The sequence below is a fragment of the Amia ocellicauda genome, chromosome 5 (assembly GCF_036373705.1).
Source record: "Amia ocellicauda isolate fAmiCal2 chromosome 5, fAmiCal2.hap1, whole genome shotgun sequence".
NCBI lineage: Eukaryota > Metazoa > Chordata > Actinopteri > Amiiformes > Amiidae > Amia > Amia ocellicauda.
The window spans coordinates 13,270,956-13,290,973 of NC_089854.1; the positions used below are offsets into that span (position 1 = coordinate 13,270,956).

The window sequence follows — 20,018 nt, forward strand, 5'->3', positions numbered from 1 at the left end:
TCCTGCTCTAAGGTCTCAACTCTCTCTAGGTTTTGGTGTGCACACCATCTCTCTCATGGGCTGATTGACCAATTCTTCTATATCCCTAATACAGCGCAGAACGACAAGCTGAGCCTCAAGATCACAAACCTTGATCTCTAGGATTTCAACCTGCCGACGGCATTCACAAATGAAGCCTTCTTGGATGAGTTCATCCAGGAAGGCAATCATTCTGCAAACCTGACACTGTAGTGGCCAAATTCTTCTAAATGTTACTTGTTTGTTTGTTTGTTTGTTTGTTTGTTTGTTTATACTTCTCTTGGTTCCTGCTGCTAGTAAACTGCCTAACTTTTGTCAGCGAGAAACAGTACAGCTCTTTCTCAAGTTGCTTTAAGTAGCTTTTGTCTACCTGCCCCCAATTCACACCTAACTGGCCCCACCTGGCTCCTCCTGCAACAGAATTCCTGCAAGTCCTAGACAGCAACTCCCTTCTACAACCTGTTTACTTTCACCAACTCAGCAGCTGAACTGAATTGACTTCAATTTAGGCAAACTACAGACAATGCTAACGTCAATTTAAGGCAAACTTAAAACAAAATGAGCAATGCTAAGACTATTCTGAAACTAGTCAAACAACAAGATGGCTACCTCTCACCTGTACTCTCCTGTCTCTCTCTGTGGCAACTTGTAAATACTTCTGTTTGATGTCATTGGCATTCTATAATAAGCCCCCCATCTCATGAATATTATCATTGTGGTGTTATGCATATGCATAAGGTGACGCGAGGGTTGAGAGGGGGCAGAGTTGGCAGAGTTGGCAGTTCACCGGGACCTGGGGAAGCCTCATGGTGTGTCTGTACAATACGCTGTAATGAACGAGTTGAATAGCACTACAGTTGCAGAGGTGAATCCTTTTTAAACGCCTCAACACGACATGGTGTCACAGTGCTGCAACTACAACAGTGGTGATATATACATAAAAGCAAAAGCGAAGGCTGTCGGGCGAGCAATGGAGGACGGCGACCAAAGAGCGGCAGAGCCCCGGCACACAGCACCTCCAAGCGGTACGTTCACTGTTCAACCTCCGGAGCCTTAAGAGTGGGGACAATGGATCCGACGATTCGAGCGGTTCCGTCTGGCCAGCAGCCTGCAGACTTCGTCTCAAGAAAACCAGGTAAACACCTTAGTGTGTTGTATGGGAGACGAAGCGGATGATGTGATTATAGGGCTAAAATTAGACGAGGTGGAACGGATACAGTACAACACTTCGTGCGGAAGAAAAATGTTATTTACGAGCGGGCTAAATTCAGCAGAAGAGCGCAGCATCGACCGAAACAGCAGACTCGTTCATTACGTCTCTGCGCTGGCTGAAAACTGCAGCTACGGGCTTTTACACGATGACCTGATCAGAGACAGACTTGTTGTGGGTCTGAGAGACACTGCGCTGTGGGAAAGACTACAGTTGGATCAAGATTTTCCTTTAACTAAGGCTGTAAGCATGGCGGACAGACGGGGCGAGTCGAGCAGCGCTAACTATGCTGTGGATGCAGTAGAGAAACACACGCAGCCCAAGAGAAAAACGCACATGCAGTTTAAGGGGAAAGCAGAGAGGCAGCAGGAGCCGGAGGAAAATAGATGCTCTAATTGTGGAAAATGGCCTTCACAAAATGTTACCTGCCACATGTGTGGCAAGAAAGGACATTTCGGCAAAGTGCAGATCTGCCAAGGCAGTGAACGCTGTTCACTATTGTGGGTGGGGCAGGGAACTGTGTGCATGTGGTTTAGAGGAGAGTTATGTTACCCAATGTAAAAATAACCCCCCCCATTCTAAATTAGTTTTTTTGTACCTGTAGAAAATCAGTAAACTGTTTTAGGAGCCAGATTCTATTAGTGTTGCAAACACTTCTCAGGAAAGTATTTTGCTTACTTAAATTGAGAGCAACAGCATGCTGCAGGTAGGATTGCAATCATAGCACCATGTTACTTAATGTGCCCCAGCACTGGCGTACTGCCATGACAATGTTCGACACATGACGCAAACCCCAGAAACATTACAAATGCTCGTGCTTCATTGGAGGAGATGGAGAGCACCTGGTGACCACCTGACAAACCAGAGGAGGACCAAGATGGCACTCTCAGTGATTTCTTCTCTTGTTCCCCCAGTTCAGCAAGAAATACGGCTCAGTGTTCACAGTGTGGCTGAAGAAGAAGAAAGGATCCAAGAAGAAGCCAAGAATCTGGTTGAAGCTTTTAGGAAACATGGAGGCATGTCATAGGTTTTCATTGATCTATTTATTTTTCTTGCATTTCCAATCTGGATTCAAATTTAAACTGAAGACAACAAATGGATTGAAGTTGATTCAGATCTACTTCATCCTGTCTTTCCAAAATGAATTCTGGGCTGTTTGTCTCGGGCACACCCCAGATTTTGCTAAACATTTTAGTGACCTGCCAGGCTTCTCTATCTTCAAGGCATTTTTGCCTAATCTGAATCAAAAAGAAAAACAACCAGCTTTATACATCCCGTTGCAGGCCCAGCAATGAGGTTGATGTTGTCTTTGGATTAATGAAGCTCAAAAGGAAGTTTCTCACAGTTTTCATGAGTTTGTATTTTTCTGTTAAATTATTTTGCACACTTAAACTAGAGTGTACACAAACCCACAAAAGAGGAAAGAAATTCTGATGTTTGCTTTTCAATGAACTAATAAATCTGTTGGTGGAGATGGAATTAAATATTTTAGAGGGATGCAACCCCCCCAATACAAAAAAAAGTTTGACAGTCTCTCTCTCAGATGCATCAGAGTGTTTCTTGACATTGCATTTTACAGAGACAGAGATTAATTGAATAGACCCCTATATGGAAAGCAATGTACAAGGCTTACAAGAGTATAATGTATGTGCTGCCCCACAACGCGAAGGCTGAGGTTCCTTTCTCACAGATGTTTAATGTATTCACTGACATAGACACCGACACCAACACCAGCATCAGCATCAACATCAACATCAACATCGTAGAACTAAATAAAAGGGACAAATATGAAAGACAAACCCATCAATCACACATTCAGTAATGTGAAAAACATGCATGACTTTAAACTCATAACTAGAAAAAATAAGTCTACATACCACTTTTGCCTGATTGTGAGCTAAGAGGGGGGTTTGTATCTTGAGATTTCTTAGTTGGATGACTTGTATTAGTACAGAAAACACTTTGAACATTGTGAGGATAACATTGTTAAATCCTTTAATTCGGACAATAAACCCGGAAGTGACATGTAAAAATGCACAATGGGAATAAATAAATAAAATAACCTAAACTCCTAGAAAGGATAAATCCTGCTCAAATAAATGACCGTTTAGTATAGAAATCATAGTAAGTATTATGCAATAGTGGAGATATTAAAATAGATAAATTAACTTAATCAAAGATTAATGAAATTAATGAGCAATTAAGCACACAAGCACCACATTGTGAAAATAAACATTATAGACAGAAAGCTTTGTGACTGCAAATACAATGTATAATCTGTACCAGACTGCATGCCCTTTACAATAGGTTGATTTAATGCTTGTGCATTTGTGTTCCGTTACAGATTCTGCTTTCAATCCTAAACAGTTACTGTGCAATGCGGTCTCCAATATAATTTACTCCATTGTCTTCGGCCAGAGGCTAGACTACGACGACAAACAGTTCAAGTTTCTGTTGAGCGTCATTGACCACTATTTCAGTTTCCTGAACAGCTCCAAAGGACAGGTATCTTTGGTTATTAAACATTAACTAAAATTAAAATTAATGAACTCCCCTTAATTAAAGAATTCCATGAAACAATTGTGAATATGTCCTTTCTAGTCCTTGAGATAACTCTCTACAACATGTTTCCCTGGGTTTGCCAGCATCTCCCAGGTCCACATCACCAATTGTTTGAAGGGCACAGGAAACTCCGTGAGTATGTGAAAAAAGAGGCTGATCAACGACTGGAAAATCTTGACAGAGAGTCGCCAAGAGACTATATTGAAGCTTTCCTTGTTAGAATGGAAGAGGTAAGACAGGGATTCCCGCAGCTATATTCAGGCCAGATGGCCCACCACAAATCAGTGCCACCTGTCCAAATAAATGTGTGAATTTTGAGAAAAATGTACACACAAACCTACTACTACAGGACTACAGACATGAAAGAAAAAATTGTAAAATTAAACCCAACACAACTCAAGAAGCGGAGAATAAAATGTACAAGGACTATTGCTCTTGCTCTGACCCCAAGCTTTTGCTACCCCCCATGTTCTGCCCCCCAACTCTCACTACCCCCTTATGGTCTCACTCTCCCAACCCACTCCTCCACCTCTCCCTCGCACCCCCACTCACACAGGCAATACACAATTATTTAAGCGTTTCTTTTTTCTACATTTTCACAGGAGAAAGGCCAACCTCACAGCGAGTTTGACTATGAGAATTTGGTGAGCAGCGTGTGGAATCTTTTCTCAGCAGGAACAGAAACCACCTCATCCACACTGAGACACGGCCTGCTGCTCATGCAGAAGAATCCTCATATTCAAGGTGGGCCACCTTCGTACTGCTGTTTCCAGCAATAAGCAAGCAAACAAGAAAGTGCCCTAGTGTCCTAGGCTTACAGAACACGATGTGAAGAGATCTTTCAGGGGGGTGAACACCAGGAAAGCCTTATCTCACTTTGACTAAAGGAAGGGGAACTATGTTAGAATGCTAGTCATTGATTACAGCTCAGCTTCCAATACCATAGTCCTCTCCAGGCTTGTCACCAAGCTCAGGAACCTGGGTCTGAACACCTCTCTGTGCCAGTGGGTTCTTGACTTTGTGATGGGCAGACCCCAGGTGGTGAGGGTGGGCAACTGCACCTCGTCATTCCTCGCTCGTAACACAGGGGACCTCCAGGGTTGCGTTCTGAGCCCCCTCCTGTACTCCCTGTATGCACACGACTGTGTGGCCATGCACGGCTCAAATTCCATCGTTAAGTGTGTGATGACACGGCTGTGGTGGGCCTGATCACAGACAATAATGAGAAGGCCTACCTGGAGGAGGTGGAGAACCTGACATGTTGGTGACCGGATAACTCTCTCTCCTTGAACATCAGCAAGACTAAGGAGCTGATAGTGGACTTTGGGAGGAAACTGGGGAGGAACTACAACTTGCTCAGGATCAGTGGGGCCCCAGTGAAGAGGGTGAGTAACTTGAAGTACCTCACTGTCTACATCACAGAGGACTTGACATGGACCACATACATTGACAGCTTGGTCAAGAAGGCACAGCATTACCTCTCTTACATCAGAGACCTGGGGAAGTTTAGGATGCCCCCCAGATACTGAGGACTTTTTACATGGACACCATTGAAAGCAACCTGTGACAGGGGTGTTGGTAGGATTTGAGGACATCCGGGGCTTAGCTTGCACGTCTGTAGGGGGGTCCGGGGGGATCCTCCCCCGTAATTTTGTTAGGTAACAAGCTCTATTTTTATGCTTTTTTGATTCTTTTTTATGCACTCTGGCACCTTACTTACATTCAGAGTACATGTCTTAATAATTGAAAAATTTAAATGTGTAGGCCAACCTCAAAAACTTTTCTTTCCAGATTAATTATGAATGTGATGTTAAAATAGTAGTAGTTGTTAGTAATTTGTATTAGTATTGAGTAGAAACAGAATACTTCACAACTGCTATCATTAAGCATTTACTGACATGCTACACTACCAAACTAGAGAAAAACTGTTACATGTATTTATGTTAACATTAGTTTGTTGGAATATTACTATTTTATCTCTCTCTCACACACACACATCTCAGATACAGTTCATACAGTGTAGTGCTGCACTGTTCACCTCTCCATCATCTGCTGCTGTCTGACTCTCTTCTCTCTCTCCATCATCTGCTGCTGTCTGACTCTCTTCTCTCTCTCCATCATCTGCTGCTGTCTGACTCTCTTCTCTCTCTCCATCATCTGCTGCTGTCTGACTCTCTTCTCTCTCTCCATCATCTGCTGCTGTCTGACTCTCTTCTCTCTCTCCATCATCTGCTGCTGTCTGACTCTCTTCTCTCTCTCATCATCTGTTGCTTTCTGACTCTCTTCTCTCTCTCCATCATCTGCTGCTGTCTGACTCTGTACAGGCATGATGAGTAGCATTAACATTTTAACGAATCAAAATTGCCATAACATTTTTTATTTGTATTATGTCTAGCTACATTTTCATAGAATTCCTGACGAGTGTCAAGAGATGGTTGCTGGTCGATAATGGGTCCCCTTAGGCTAAATAGCCAGCTAGCCCAACCTTGACCAACAGTTGAACTGACTATGACAATGGTTAACTTTTGTTTGTTTGCCTGTAAAATGAATGAGTACTTACAATTTTAGTTCGTTTTATGGAAATTTGATTTATTTATGACGAGAGAAACCCTGCTAAAAGACAATGGTCTATAAAGTTAAGTTTAGCCTATTACAGTAGCTAGCTACAGTAGTCTAGCTACAATTACAATGGTGGAAATCATGATGAGCTATGTACTTTTCTCTTCATCATGATTGTAGGTGCCAAATCCAATTCATATCATAAATCAACAGGCAATTTCAAAAGTTTCTGCATAAGCTAGATTCTTACCCATATTCCTATTTTGGGAAAATCCAAAAATACTGAGTTGTTTTTGTCTAGTTCTGCCATTTCTCCTCTAGTCTCTTCCCGCTGACTCTCTCTTCTTGCAGTCACTGACTAGTGTCACTCAGCGCAGACCATCAGACCCACACCCCCTCAGACAGAGTTAGAGACGTTCACTGACATGCTAGAGACACTGAATTTATTTTGACAGACTGTTACAGCATGTTATGAAAACTATCACACATTACATTTTTTTTGTCAAGATATTCAAATTATATTTGGGGCTACACTCAAAAGGTTTGGGGCTGCAGCCCCGGCAAAAATGGCTGGCTACGCCGCTGTCCTGTGAGGAAGTATCACCGCCTGGTATGGGAACAGCACCACACAGGACCGCAAGACCCTGCAGAGAGTGGTACGGTCGGCTGAGCACACCATCGAGGATGCATTACCCAACCTGCAGGATATCTACACCAGGAGGAACAGGACTAATGACAGGAAAATCATTAAGGATCCCAGACACCCAAAAACAGCCTCTTTGCTGCGATCAGGAAAACGCTACCGCAGTTCCAGGGCGAATACGGAGAGACTTAGGAGGAGTTACTACCCCAAGCCATCTGGATCCTTAATGAGGATGCTGCAAAGGTCCTACAATAGTTAGTAACAATAGCACTAACAATATCCCATGGACACCTTCATCAGTGCATACATCTTATTTATTTGCTAATTTGCACACCTGTGTATTTGCACTATCCATTTGCATTTCCCCATATTTATGTATACACTTGATTTTAGATTTGATTAATAATACTTGATTGTTTGTATTTATTTTGTATATATATTTATTGTATATTGAATGCTATATTATTATTTGCACAGTTAGGAGTCTCTTAGAAAATGCATTTCACTGTCATTGTGTACATGACAAATACAACTTTGAACTTTAGAAGATTGATGAAAGAACCAGAAGGATTCACAAATCTCTAAAATTTCTACACTTGAAGTCTGAATGTTTTTATCTTTGGATTTCAGAGAGGATTCAGAGGGAGATCGATGATGTGATCGGTTCCTCATGAAGCCCGTCGGTCCAGGACAGACAGAATATGCCGTACACTGACGCCGTCATCCATGAGATCCAATGATCTTTGGACCTGGTTCCCACGGCTGTCCCCCATAAAATGATGCGAGACACAGAGTTCAAAGGCTACTGCATTCCTAAGGTGAGCAATAGGCCTGTATGTATACCCAAATTTCACAAGACTTGGAAACTGTGTGATTAAGCAGATGTTTTGGTAAATTCCATACATTCAGGATCATTTGGAATCATTTACATCTAAAGAGATCAGAGGACCAGAGTTCCCTGAGCTGAGCAAGTGACTTGTACTTGCTTCATCCAGTGTTAATTTCGTCAACGTAAACTATGATGAAAAATGTTAATCAACAACCTATTTTCAGCGACGATAACTATGACAATAACAAGACAAAATAATGTGAAAAAAAACAAAACTAAAATTAAATGCCTTCTAATTTTAGTTGACTAATATGTGACAAAATGAAAATGAAACCAGACTAATGGACATAAATTACAGTATTTTGTGAGGCGGAATTGGTCAAAGGTTTCCAGAACCAGGGATGGAGACTTCGGGTTCCAGTTTCCATAACAGGTGTCTGACCAGCATGAGATGACAATGCATTAACAGACTGCATGAATTTTCCACAGGATACGATGGTCCTTCCTCTTCTGTCCTCTGTGCTGTCCGACCCCAAGCTTTGGAAGAACCCGCACACCTTTGACCCCGAGAACTTTCTGGCTGTGGATGGAAGCTTTAAGAAGACAGATGTCTTTTTGCCCTTCGGACTGGGTAGGCTTCTGTATGGTTTCCGTTCTCTGATGTGTAGCACTGACAGAAATAAATGAGAAAAAAAAAATTGACATGAGAGATTTTGCTGATGAATAAAATAATCATTTGAGAGTTGAATTGCAATGTGTATTAGTATGTGTGCACAAAAGACAATGAAGATAGAAGTTTCAAAGCTTACATTTCCATATATAGATATGCAAAGGTTCAATGAAAAATGTATCCTGAAAAATGTTAGTCTCTAAGCTGTAGTATACTTAGTTTGTGCTTAAATCTGGCACTGCATGTACCCTCTCTTTCCTGTGGATCCAGGGAAGCGTGTCTGTCCCGGGGAGGGCCTGGCTCGAATGGAGCTGTTCCTGTTCTTCACATCCCTACTCCAGAGGTTCACCTTTTCATCCACACAGCCCCTGGAAGAGATCAACATCAGCCCTGAATGCTGCAGCTTTGGCAAGATCCCACGCAGCTACTACTGCTATGTAAAGATCCGGTTTTTATGAATATCAAGTCCTGCTTCCAAACCTCTCTCTTAAGGACCAAAGGATTTTGAGGAAGATGATCCCAGGACCAGGCTCTTTCTGGTTGTTTTTGACTTCTTTGCTTTAAAAATATCCCAATAAATAATTTTTGTCCAATAGCACATTGAAATTGGGCTAATTTTTTTAGAACATCCTGGGGAACATTGGGAAGTACCTAATACACAAACTGTTTATTTTTTTACATTGTTTTACAAGATGTTAATGTTTTTCCAGTCTGCATAGTTCTTTGCAATGAGATGAATGATCTAAACAATGTTATTTAATGACCTTGGGTACCTTACAATACTTTCTGAATGTTTTGTTGAAATATAATTGTTGTTTGGGCAAAAAGACTTCGTTTCATGATTGAGTTTTCTTTATACTGTTTTCTGACCACGTATTTTATTTATTAAAAAAAAAATCCAAAAATAAATGTAATGTAGTAGAGACTTGATATCTGTTATTCAGGATTTAGTCCACCCTAGCTCCTATTTGCAAAAATGCAACACCCTATATAGGGTCTAGCGATGCCCCTGCCAGCAACTTCTATCTGTAGTTAGAATATGTTATATACAATTAGAGCTCCATAACACCATGGAGTGACTTTGAGATTGAGTCAGAGGACAGTGATAGCGATGAAAAAAGAATAGTACAGAATAGCAAGGATCAGGACTTTTCGATTTAAAATGAAAGTGAGGGGGAAAGCCCGAGAGAATGCGAGAGTAGTGAAAGTGAAGATAGGCCTGGCCCAGCACAGTGCAGGCAGAATGGTCCAGGTCAAAGTCAGCTTCGTTGGCAAAAGAAAGAGTTCATAATCTCCAACACCAGCTTCACAGGTTGCTAATACTGAGGCTCCCTCCAATTGCACTCTGCAAACACCATTGCAGTATATCCAGAGATTTGTGTCCTCAGAGATGCTTCCGAATGTGATGGTCAACAGCAATGAAGACAGTCTCCAGAAACATGCATGGGAGAATTGTTGACACTTCCATCAAAGAATTAGAAAAAATGATTGGCATGTACCTGAGAATGGGTATAGTGCAAGTGCCTGGTGTTAGGGTTTACTGGGAAACCGACACTCGTTATGGCCCTGTAGCTGACATAATGTCTCGTAACCGCTTTCAGTACTTAATTTCATCCATCCACTTCATCAACAACCTGGCTGCTTCAGATGAAGAGAAATTAGGACAAACTTTGGAAGATTACACTGTGGTTAGATGCATTCAAAGAGAACTGTCTACAGATAGTGCCTGAGGAGCATAACTGTGGATGAAATGATGATTCCTTTTAAGGGGAGGTTCAGTTTGAATTAGACAATCCATGTGTGGGTAGCCCCATCCTTGGGGGATTAAAGTCTGGGCAAGAACAGGAATTTCTGGAATACTCTGTGACTTTGATGTTTACCAAGGTAGCGTAAATGATAAACGTGTGAAGTCGGAACGTGGTATATCAGGAGATGTAGTTAGGAAGTTTGCTTCTGTGCTGTCTGCAGGTCGCTACAGGCTCTAGACTCAACCAGAAGGTTGTGGGTTCAAATCCCAGGTGGGGCTGTTGTACATTGGGTGTTATTGTGTCAGGGTCAGCAACATCTGAAGACATGTACCCCAGTATCTCTTCCACCTCAATTAGAATAGTATGCAGTACAGGTCCAGTTGCAAGAGGTGGTAAGGCACTTGAAGATTATTCCCTGTCGTTTCTCCATCCTTCTGCTGACTTTAATCATAAAAGGAGGTTTATATATATATATAAAGTATGCTGGAGGTAAATCAGCCACCTCAGGGTTTGGCATCTACAACATTGCATACAGTGATTCTGGTGTTGTCCCTACCAGGTCCCTACCCAATATTTGCGTCGGATCTCAGCAAGACTTGTTCCAGACCAGGGTGAAGGAGTCTCTCATTGTAATCTTGTATGACGAGCTTAGTTATAGGATGACTTGGGTCCAATGCAATTGGATGTATCATGTCTGGATTCAAGCACTCCACTTGATGCAACCTACCACCCACCAGCCTTGAGTCCAAGGCTCATGTCATACTCTGGGGAAAGAGTCATTAGACAACTGTTTGCAGGCATTTCCTTGCCTATCTGCAGGACTTTGAGCTCATCTGGAAGGCTATCTGCCTGAACTCGTTTGAGAAGAAGGATCTCAATCTCCACTCGATATTCAGCTGTGTACCGAGTGCTCGATCCACTGTCAGCCACCCCATCCAGCGACTGGTGGGTGGCCATGACCAGGTCATCCCATGTACTGAACTGACTAGGATCTGGCTGGTGATTAGACTGCTGTACAGAAATATTTCCACAGAACATAGCCTTCTTCAGTTCAGCAGAGCCCTCTTCCCACTCTTCTGAGGGCATCACTGACCATGTCTCTGCTGGCTGAAACAGGAAAGGAGGACCATGTCTCCACCTCAACTCTACCAAGAGCTTTCCTCTTGTTATGTCATCTGCAGGATTATTGGCTGTGTCCACATAATGCCAACTCAGTAATGCTCAATAACAGAAGGTTGCTTGCCCACTGTCTGATCTCAAAGTCTTCAGATGATAGTTGCTCACGCAGCTGGTCAATAAGCTGTTTGGCACTGGCTGCCATTGTCAGGCTCTGAAGGCAGTTATCAACATAGAAGGCTTTGTTGATAGAATCTGAGATTTCCTCATATCCTTCACTGTTGTCTTGTACATGCTTGCGTAGGGCAAATGTGGCACAGCAGGGGCTACAGGTGGTGCAGCTCTACACCTGGCTCTGGCTGCTTTTTACCAGCTCCAAATCCGGAGCCACAAAAAACAGTGCAAACTAGGATGGGATCATTATTTATAATGTTTATTTTTTTAACTTATTTGATGTAAATAACTGTTTAACAAAAACAAAATATTAATAACAAACATCTGTTTAAAACATGAAAAAGTAGAAAATTGTAAAGATGTCTGTGGCAATTAAGGTTGTCATTGGGCCAGTATTTTACCAAATGTGGACACATGCTATTTCAGCCATACCCATTGCTGACAGGTGTATATAGTGGCTCTCAAAAGTATTCACCCCCCTTAGACTTTTCCACATTTCAATCAGAATGGATTTAATCCGTTTTTAGGATGATCAGGATGATTACTTATGCATTCAATTATTTTCAGTTTTGTATTTGTAATTAATTTAGAACAATTTGTAGATTATATGTTTCACTTTGACAATATGGACATTTTCTGTGTTGATCAGTGGCACAAATTCCTGATTACATCCATTCTGAATTCATGTTGTAACTCAATGAAATTTGAAAAAGTCCAAGGGGGTGAAGAGCCACTGTAAAATAAAGCCACACAGCAATCTCCTTAGACAAGCATTGGCAGTAGAATAGACGGCCAAATCTGGGTTTGGCAGAGGCCAGGAGAACACTACCTGCCTGACTGCAAAGTGTCAACTGTAAAGTTTGGAGGAAGGGATATTGGTCTGGGTATTTCATGGTTAGGCCTCTTAGGGAAATCTTTATGCTACAGCATAAACAGCAATGACATTCTAGAGGATTTTGCACATCCAAATTTTGGCAACAGTTTGGGGAAGATCCTCTCCTGTTTCAGCATGACAATGCCCCCATGCACAAAGCAGGTCCATACAGAAATGGTTTGTCAAGATCGGTGTGGAAGAACTTGACTGGCCTGCACACAGCCCTGACCTGAACCCCATCAACACCTTTGGGATGAATTGGAACGCTAACTGTGAGCCAGGCCTGATCGTCCAACATCAGTGCCCGACCTCAGTAATGCTCTTCTGGCTGGAAAGCCTTCTCAAAAGCGTGGAGGCTGTTATTACATCAAAAGGGGGGCCACCTCTATATTAACGTACATGATTTTGGAATGAGATTTTCAACGAGCAGGTGTGCAGATACTTTTGGCCATGTAGTGTATGTACTTTGACCCTCTGTCCAGTATTTTTGGAAGATGTCAGGTTATTTTAATTACTGTAATCTATTGGATATGTCATTAAAATTTTTATCAGTGTACAATTTGCACTCAACCTCCCATTCAACATGTTGACATGCATGTGACCTTAACTCCCTGGCAACCAATTTTTGGACAAACTAAAGTCAGGACATTTCAGATAACAGATGGATATAAAATGAGGTTAATTTAGGCAGAATTTGGTTGAAATAAAATAATTTGGAGATAATTAAAACTTTAGAGTTAACATGGACTTTCCTTGTTTTGCAAGTGGTTGACGAGAGATGTGCACTAAGATCATAGAATCACTTCTTGAACGTGAGAATGTGAAGGTGTCATATAATTTACAATTAATACAAAATAATGAATTATGTACATTATGGAGTGAGAACTGATCGTATTTTATAACCCCCAACACACAACTATATCTGTGAAATTATATATTTTGTTAATTCAAGAAACTATACTTAATATCTGGCAGAGTTTATTGGAAGGGGGAGAGAGTGGAGCAGCTCCATGACCTCAGCTCCCGCCCCAGCAAAGCCAGCTCCAGCTTCGCTCCGGCTCCGGAGCACAATTAACAAAAACTGTCCAGCTCCACTTCGGCTCCGAGTCCTAGAGCTGGCTCCTTGCTCCGGAGCCGGTGCATGACCAACCCTAGCACAGACATTTTTCAGGAAAGTATTTTGCTTACTGTAATGGAGAGAACAATACAAACAAAGTGCCAACAAAGCATTGTAAATAGGGTTGCAAACATGGCATCGTATTACTTAATGTGCCCCAAATGTGCAGGACAAATGGTTCTCTCTGTTTATGAGACCATCAAAGATGCCTTGGTGAGCCAGGGGGAAGAATTTAGCGGTAGGGCCAACTACGTGTTCTAATGAAGATCACCAGAGGGTACGGTGAGTTTCTACTTTGAAAGGGAACTCATACAAAATAAACAACTGTTTGTCTCCTGAGGGGAAGAATCATGCATTGTATCATGAAAACTGATATAGGTCATGGTACTAGTACAGGCAGGAGTTGGAGGGATGGGTAGTAGCCCTGTAGTGTCCCAGGGCTGAGAAGTATTTCTCTGCTTTTTCCCCATTCTCAGGGTTGCTGGAAAGGTGGAGGGAAAAAATAGACATAAGAGACATTGCAGATGAACAGAAGAATAATCAATTGCAACTGGAACTCTTCCTCCCCCACCCCAAGTGCCCAGGACCAGGTGAGCAAAGTCCCTCTATCATTAACAAACAGTGTATTAAGTATGTATGCACAAAACACAATAAAGATAGATTAATCAAAGCTTTACATTTCCATATATAGATAAGCGAAGGTACAATAAAAAATGTATCCTCTAACTAAAACGTATATCATGCAAAGTTGTAACTTGCTTAGTTTATGCTTAAATTCAGCTCTACATGTACCCTCTCTTTCTTGATAATCCAGGAAAGCGTGTCAGCCCCGGCGAGGGCTTGAGTCAAGAGATTCATTTAGTCACATCTCCAGTTGTGTTTCATTACCTGATATCATTAGCGTGGTTCTGTACACCCACCTCACCTACATAAGTTTTTTCTACATTATACACAACAATACATTGGTGTTGTTTGACTGTCTCAACTGGAAAAGCGATACATTTTAGATTCATATGCACATACACAAGATTGTAGGCACTTTACACAGTCAGCATAAATATAGTATTAATATATTCTACATCCTCTAGATTACTGTTTTTTTTTGCCCCCCAAACCTTGAACATATTGTGGAGTTGTAGCCCGAGTAAGTAGAGCTGAGAGTCATTCTACCTAATCTACTTTCCTGCAATAATAAGGCCTGGTTTCTCTATTTTTGGCAACCCTGCCCAACCATTTCTAACCAGCCTGCACATCTTCGACAACACAGGGTCTCTTTCAGTAGCCAGGCTGACTTGTCTTGCATCTAATGCAAGACAAACAGTTAAAGGACTGTTTCGGCTGTCATGCACTTTTAATGGGCTTTCGGGTAAGGGTAGTCTGCTCACCACCCCGGTTCAGAATGAAAACTGTAGTCGTATGCAGCCAACGTTAGGGCCCAGCACTGGATTTTTGCAGAGGCCATTGGGGTTACCGGTTTATTTCCATTAAACAATCTTTGAAGGGGCTTGTGATCTGAATTTAATGTAAAATGTCTGCCAAGCAGATAGCAATGGAGTTGCTTTACACCAAAAATAACAGCAAGCCCTTCCTTCTCCAGTACAATACATTTTCTCTACTGGTGCCAAGGAGTGTGATAGCGTGCATAGTTGATGGGCTACTCCGAGCCACTCGACATCCTATGTACCAGCACCGCTCCCAATCCATAAGGAAAAGCATTGCATGATAACACCAGGGCTTTCTTACAATCATAATGCACCAGTACATCTGAGGACTGAAGCAGAATCTTGGTCAGCGTAAATGCCTTAGTCTGTTCCTGACCCCACTGCCATCTGATTTGTTTCTGCAACAGTTTATGCAATGGTGCTAAAACTGTGGACAGATTTGGTAAGAAACTTCCATAATAGTTAAGGAGTCTGAGAAAAGATTTTAACTCAGTAACAGATATTGGAGAAGGGGCTTCTGCTATGGCTTTCACCTTCTCTTCCACAGTGTGTAGGCCAGCTTCATCTATTTTATGTCCCAAATAGGTGACTTCTGGACCCTGAAAAATGCATTTGATTCCTGATTTGTAGAGTCGGTGTACATCTTAATCTAATCCTGTAATGAGAATGTCATCTAGGTACACACACACACACTGTATATCTTGTAATAACAATTCCATTATTCTCTGAAGAATGCCAGGTGCAGCTGACATTACTAGTCACATACGGCTTGGATCCTTCGTCCAGTAGAATTTGAAGTTAAGCATTGCTCGAATACAATTTTGTGAATTTCTGGCCTCCTGAGAGTGTAGCATAGAGGTCTTCAGTCCTGGGAAAGGGGGTATGTATCTATTATTGCCACCTGGTTAACTTTGACTTTGTAGTCTCCACATATAAGTACCATGTCATCCAGTTTTTGGATTGGCACTATATCGGGACTGCCCAATCAGAAAACTACTGGTACAATCAACCCTTCTGCTATCAATCGGGCAAGTTCTTGATCCACTTTGTCTTTCATGACGTATGGGACCGGTCTTGGCTTAAACAAACATGGCCTGGCATCTGGATCCACCTGTACATTTCCTGTTGCTCCCCTGAGTGTGCATAAACCACTCTGAAATATATATCTCTTGTCCTTGGTATTTAACCAAAATGCTGAAGGACCCCAGTATTTGAACTTGTTTTTCTGTAGGTGCACAGAACCACGTCCGATGTGTTAAATGCAAGTGCGTTATCCAAGGGCCAATTTCTGCTGTAAGAAGCTTCACTAATTATTGATATTGAAGCACCTGTATCAATCTCCATGGTGATTTCTTGGTCATTTAAAATAACCTCTACAGTGACAGGCATTGTATATACAGTGCATCCAGAAAGTATTCACAGCGCTTCACTTTTTCCACATTTTGTTATGTTACAGCCTTATTCCAAAATTGATTAAATTCATTATTTTCCTCAAAATTCTACAAACAATACCCCATAATGACAACGTGAAAGAAGTTTGTTTGAAATCTTTGCAAATTTATTAAAAATAAAAAACAAAAAAAGCACATGTACATAAGTATTCACAGCCTTTGCCATGACACTCAAAATTGAGCTCAGGTGCATCTTGTTTCCACTGATCATCCTTGAGATGTTTCTACAACTTGATTGGAGTCCACCTGTGGTAAATTCAGTAGATTGGACATGATTTGGAAAGGGATAGGGAACACGTAGTCATCACAGCATAACACCAAGTCAATTAAACTTCAGGGATATTAATCTGTCCAGTTAGGAAGCCTAAGTGATTGTGAATCAATGTCACCTGTTTTGGTGCAAATGAAAGTGACAACAGGTGCACTGGAGAGGCAACAGCAAGACAACCCCCAAAAAGGGAATGGTTTTGCAGGTAGTGGTCACAGACAATTGCTCTCTCCTTATCCTTCCTGACTGATTCTTCTCTAGTTTTGTGTTTTGCTAGTGTCCTTGTCACTACTGGTAGCATGATGCGGTACCTGCAGCCCATTCAGGTTGCACAGGTAGTCCAGCTCCTCCAGGATGGCACATCCATACGTGAGATTGCAAGAAGGTTTGCTGTGTCTCCCAGTACAGTCTCAAGAGCATGGAGGAGATACCAAGAGACGGGCCGTTACACAAGGAGAGCTGAACAGGGCCGTAGAAGGGCATCAACCCAGAAGCAGGACTGGTATCTGCTCCTTTGTGCGAGGAGGAACAGGAAGAGCACTGCCAGAGCCCTACAAAATGACCTCCAGTGGGCTACTAGTGTGCATGTTTCTGACCAAACTGTCATGCCACCATGAGGGTGGCATGAGGGCCTCTAGTGGGACCTGTGCTCACAGCCCAGCTCCGTGCAGCTCGATTGACTGTCCCTCATGTTCCCCAGACCTGAATCCAATTGAGAACCTTTGGGAAGTTATGTATCGGTGCATCCAATGCTACTAAGTAGCGCCACAGACTGTCCAGGAGCTCACTGATGCCCTGATCCAGGTCTGGGAGGAGATCCCCCAGGACACCATCCGCTGTCTCATCAGGAGCATGCCCAGACATTGTCAGGAGAGCATACAGGCACATGGGGGCCATACACACTACTGAGTCACATTATGAGTTGCCATGATGAAATTCACGCAAGTTAGAACAGCCTGTGATTTCAATTGTTTACTTTGATTTTCAGTGTGAGTTTGAATCCAGCCCCAATCAGTTGGTGATTTTGGTGTCCGTTGACCGTTGTTAGATCATTTTATTCTCAACGAATTACACAAAGTACAGTAAAGATTTTGATCTTTAATATATTTTGTTCATTGAAATCCGATGTGTGATTTAAGTGTTCCCTTAATATTTTTGAGCAGTATACTTGTCTGTTTTCCTGATTTACCATAAACAATCACATTGACAGTAGCCTACCTGCCTTCTCCTGTGTCATGCTGCTTGTTGTGTTCAGATCTGAAGTATTTTTTTCAGTGATATCCATTCCTTGCGCAATATCCAATGCTTTTTTATAGTCCAAAATAGATTCTGACAGTAGTCGGCGTTGTATGTGTTCATCATTAATTCCACATACTAGTCTGTCTCTCAATTGATCATTCAATGTGTTTCTGAACTCGCAATGTTCTGAAAATGCTCTGAGCTCACCTGTGAAAGCAGTGATACCCCTGGCTTGTGAGAGCAACTATCAGATTTAAATCTCTGTACTATGGCAGAAGGTTTCGGATTATAATGTCCTGTAAGAGCTGCCACTAGTTCGTCAATGTTTTTTTCACTGGGTTTATGTGGGGCCACTAAACTCTCAGAAGGCTGTAAGTTTAAATCATTTAAATGATTTTGAGATATCTGCAAATTACTTCCTGATCATTTAGAGAGATCACTAAATGAACAGGAAGTCATTTTACGATATCTCAAAATGATTTAGAAATATCTCTAAATGAACAGGAAAATGATTTGCAGATATCTTTAAATAATTTAGAGAGATATTTAATGATTTTGAGATATCTGCAAATTACTTCCTGTTCATTTAGAGATATTTCTAAATCATTTTGAGATATCGTAAAATGACTTCCTGTTAATTTAGTGATATCTCTAAATGATTTAAATATACCTTCAAATGACTTCCTGTATGTTCCTGAGACTATCACTTCCTATTTCCTCATTCACTTACAAATAAGTGAACAGGAAGTGATAATCTTGGGCTACATAACTGAAATCATTTGAAGATCTCGCAAAAAGGGACTGGCACCTCCCTACTCTGTGCCTAATAGTTTATTTAATATTGGTTTACTTTATTTTAGACCATTTCAACTGTTAAATGTCTATTTTTTAATGTATTTTAATTTGCGCTCTGTGGCTATCATGCGATGGTTGGTATACAAATAAAAATTGATTGATTGATTTGCAGATATCTTTAAATGATTTGCAGATATCTCTAATTTGCAGATATCTCTAAATCATTTAAAGATAGCTGCCACTAGCCCTTTGTCATTTGACCTTCTCCTATGAAGTCTCTAAAAGTGGTAAAACCCAAAATTTCAGTCTTAACATGTATAACATGTAGTTTCACCATTTATTTAATATACAACATTGCCTACAGTTTATATTGTATGTTAAGAACAAATTTGTCTTCCCGCACCAGACACAATCAAGCTTCATTATCTATACATCTGCAGTAAAGTCCCAAATCTAACATTTTACGCTATCTAAACTAACACTATTGTTCCCTAGATGAGCAAATAATAATAATCCTTTTTAAACCCCTCACTCTTGGCAAAGTGTTGTCAGCTCTCCCTGCTTCACCAAGCTGTGTTCTCCTGGTTCCTTGTTCCTTGCCCTTTAACCCGGTCTCTTTCTCGCTCCATGTCCTTCCTCTTTCGCTTTATGCCCTGTCCTTGTCACTATCTCTATCTCTATCTCTATCTCTCTCTTTCTCTTGCTGTTCTGTATCTGTTTCTCTTGACTTCCTGGATTTCGACCTTTTGCCTGTGACCTCGACCTTGCCTTTGGATTCTCCTTGGTTTTGGTCTGCTCATTGCAGTAGCTCTGCACTTGGGTCCTGTCTCTAACAGCTTTACGGTCCTCCCATGAGGTAATCGTGACAGTTGTGAAATAAATGTTTATGATAAGTGGACACAGCAAAAAAAAAAGAACATGAAATTTGGGAGAAGAAGAAAAAGTTTAGTGACAGTTAAGGACAAAGATTGACAACCTTTAAAAGGAAAACCGAGTGACAGGATGAAAACAAACATCTAAGAAATATGTTAGTCACTGGTAAGTATGAACACATGGCAAAGACTTGAACCATGCATGTTTTTGATAATGCTGATTTTATCCCTGCTACCTGTCCCCCACCCCTGAATATTGATATGTCCTCTATAGCTAAAACGGTTGGTTAAAAGTTATATAAAAACAAATTTCAAAGTATCCTATTGGATTATATTGATTTTATTATAGTTGTCACAATGCAGTTCACTTAAAATATATTTTCAGAGATACCACTACTTTTAACTACAATGAAAAATATTGCCTCTGACTG

The 20,018-nt window shown here is 41.4% G+C and overlaps 1 pseudogene; it reads left to right on the plus strand.

The window, feature by feature from the left end:
• The first annotated feature begins 800 nt into the window (after nucleotides 1-800).
• On the plus strand, nucleotides 801-9,318 carry LOC136749519 (cytochrome P450 2M1-like; annotated as a pseudogene).
• The last annotated feature ends 10,700 nt before the right edge of the window (nucleotides 9,319-20,018 follow it).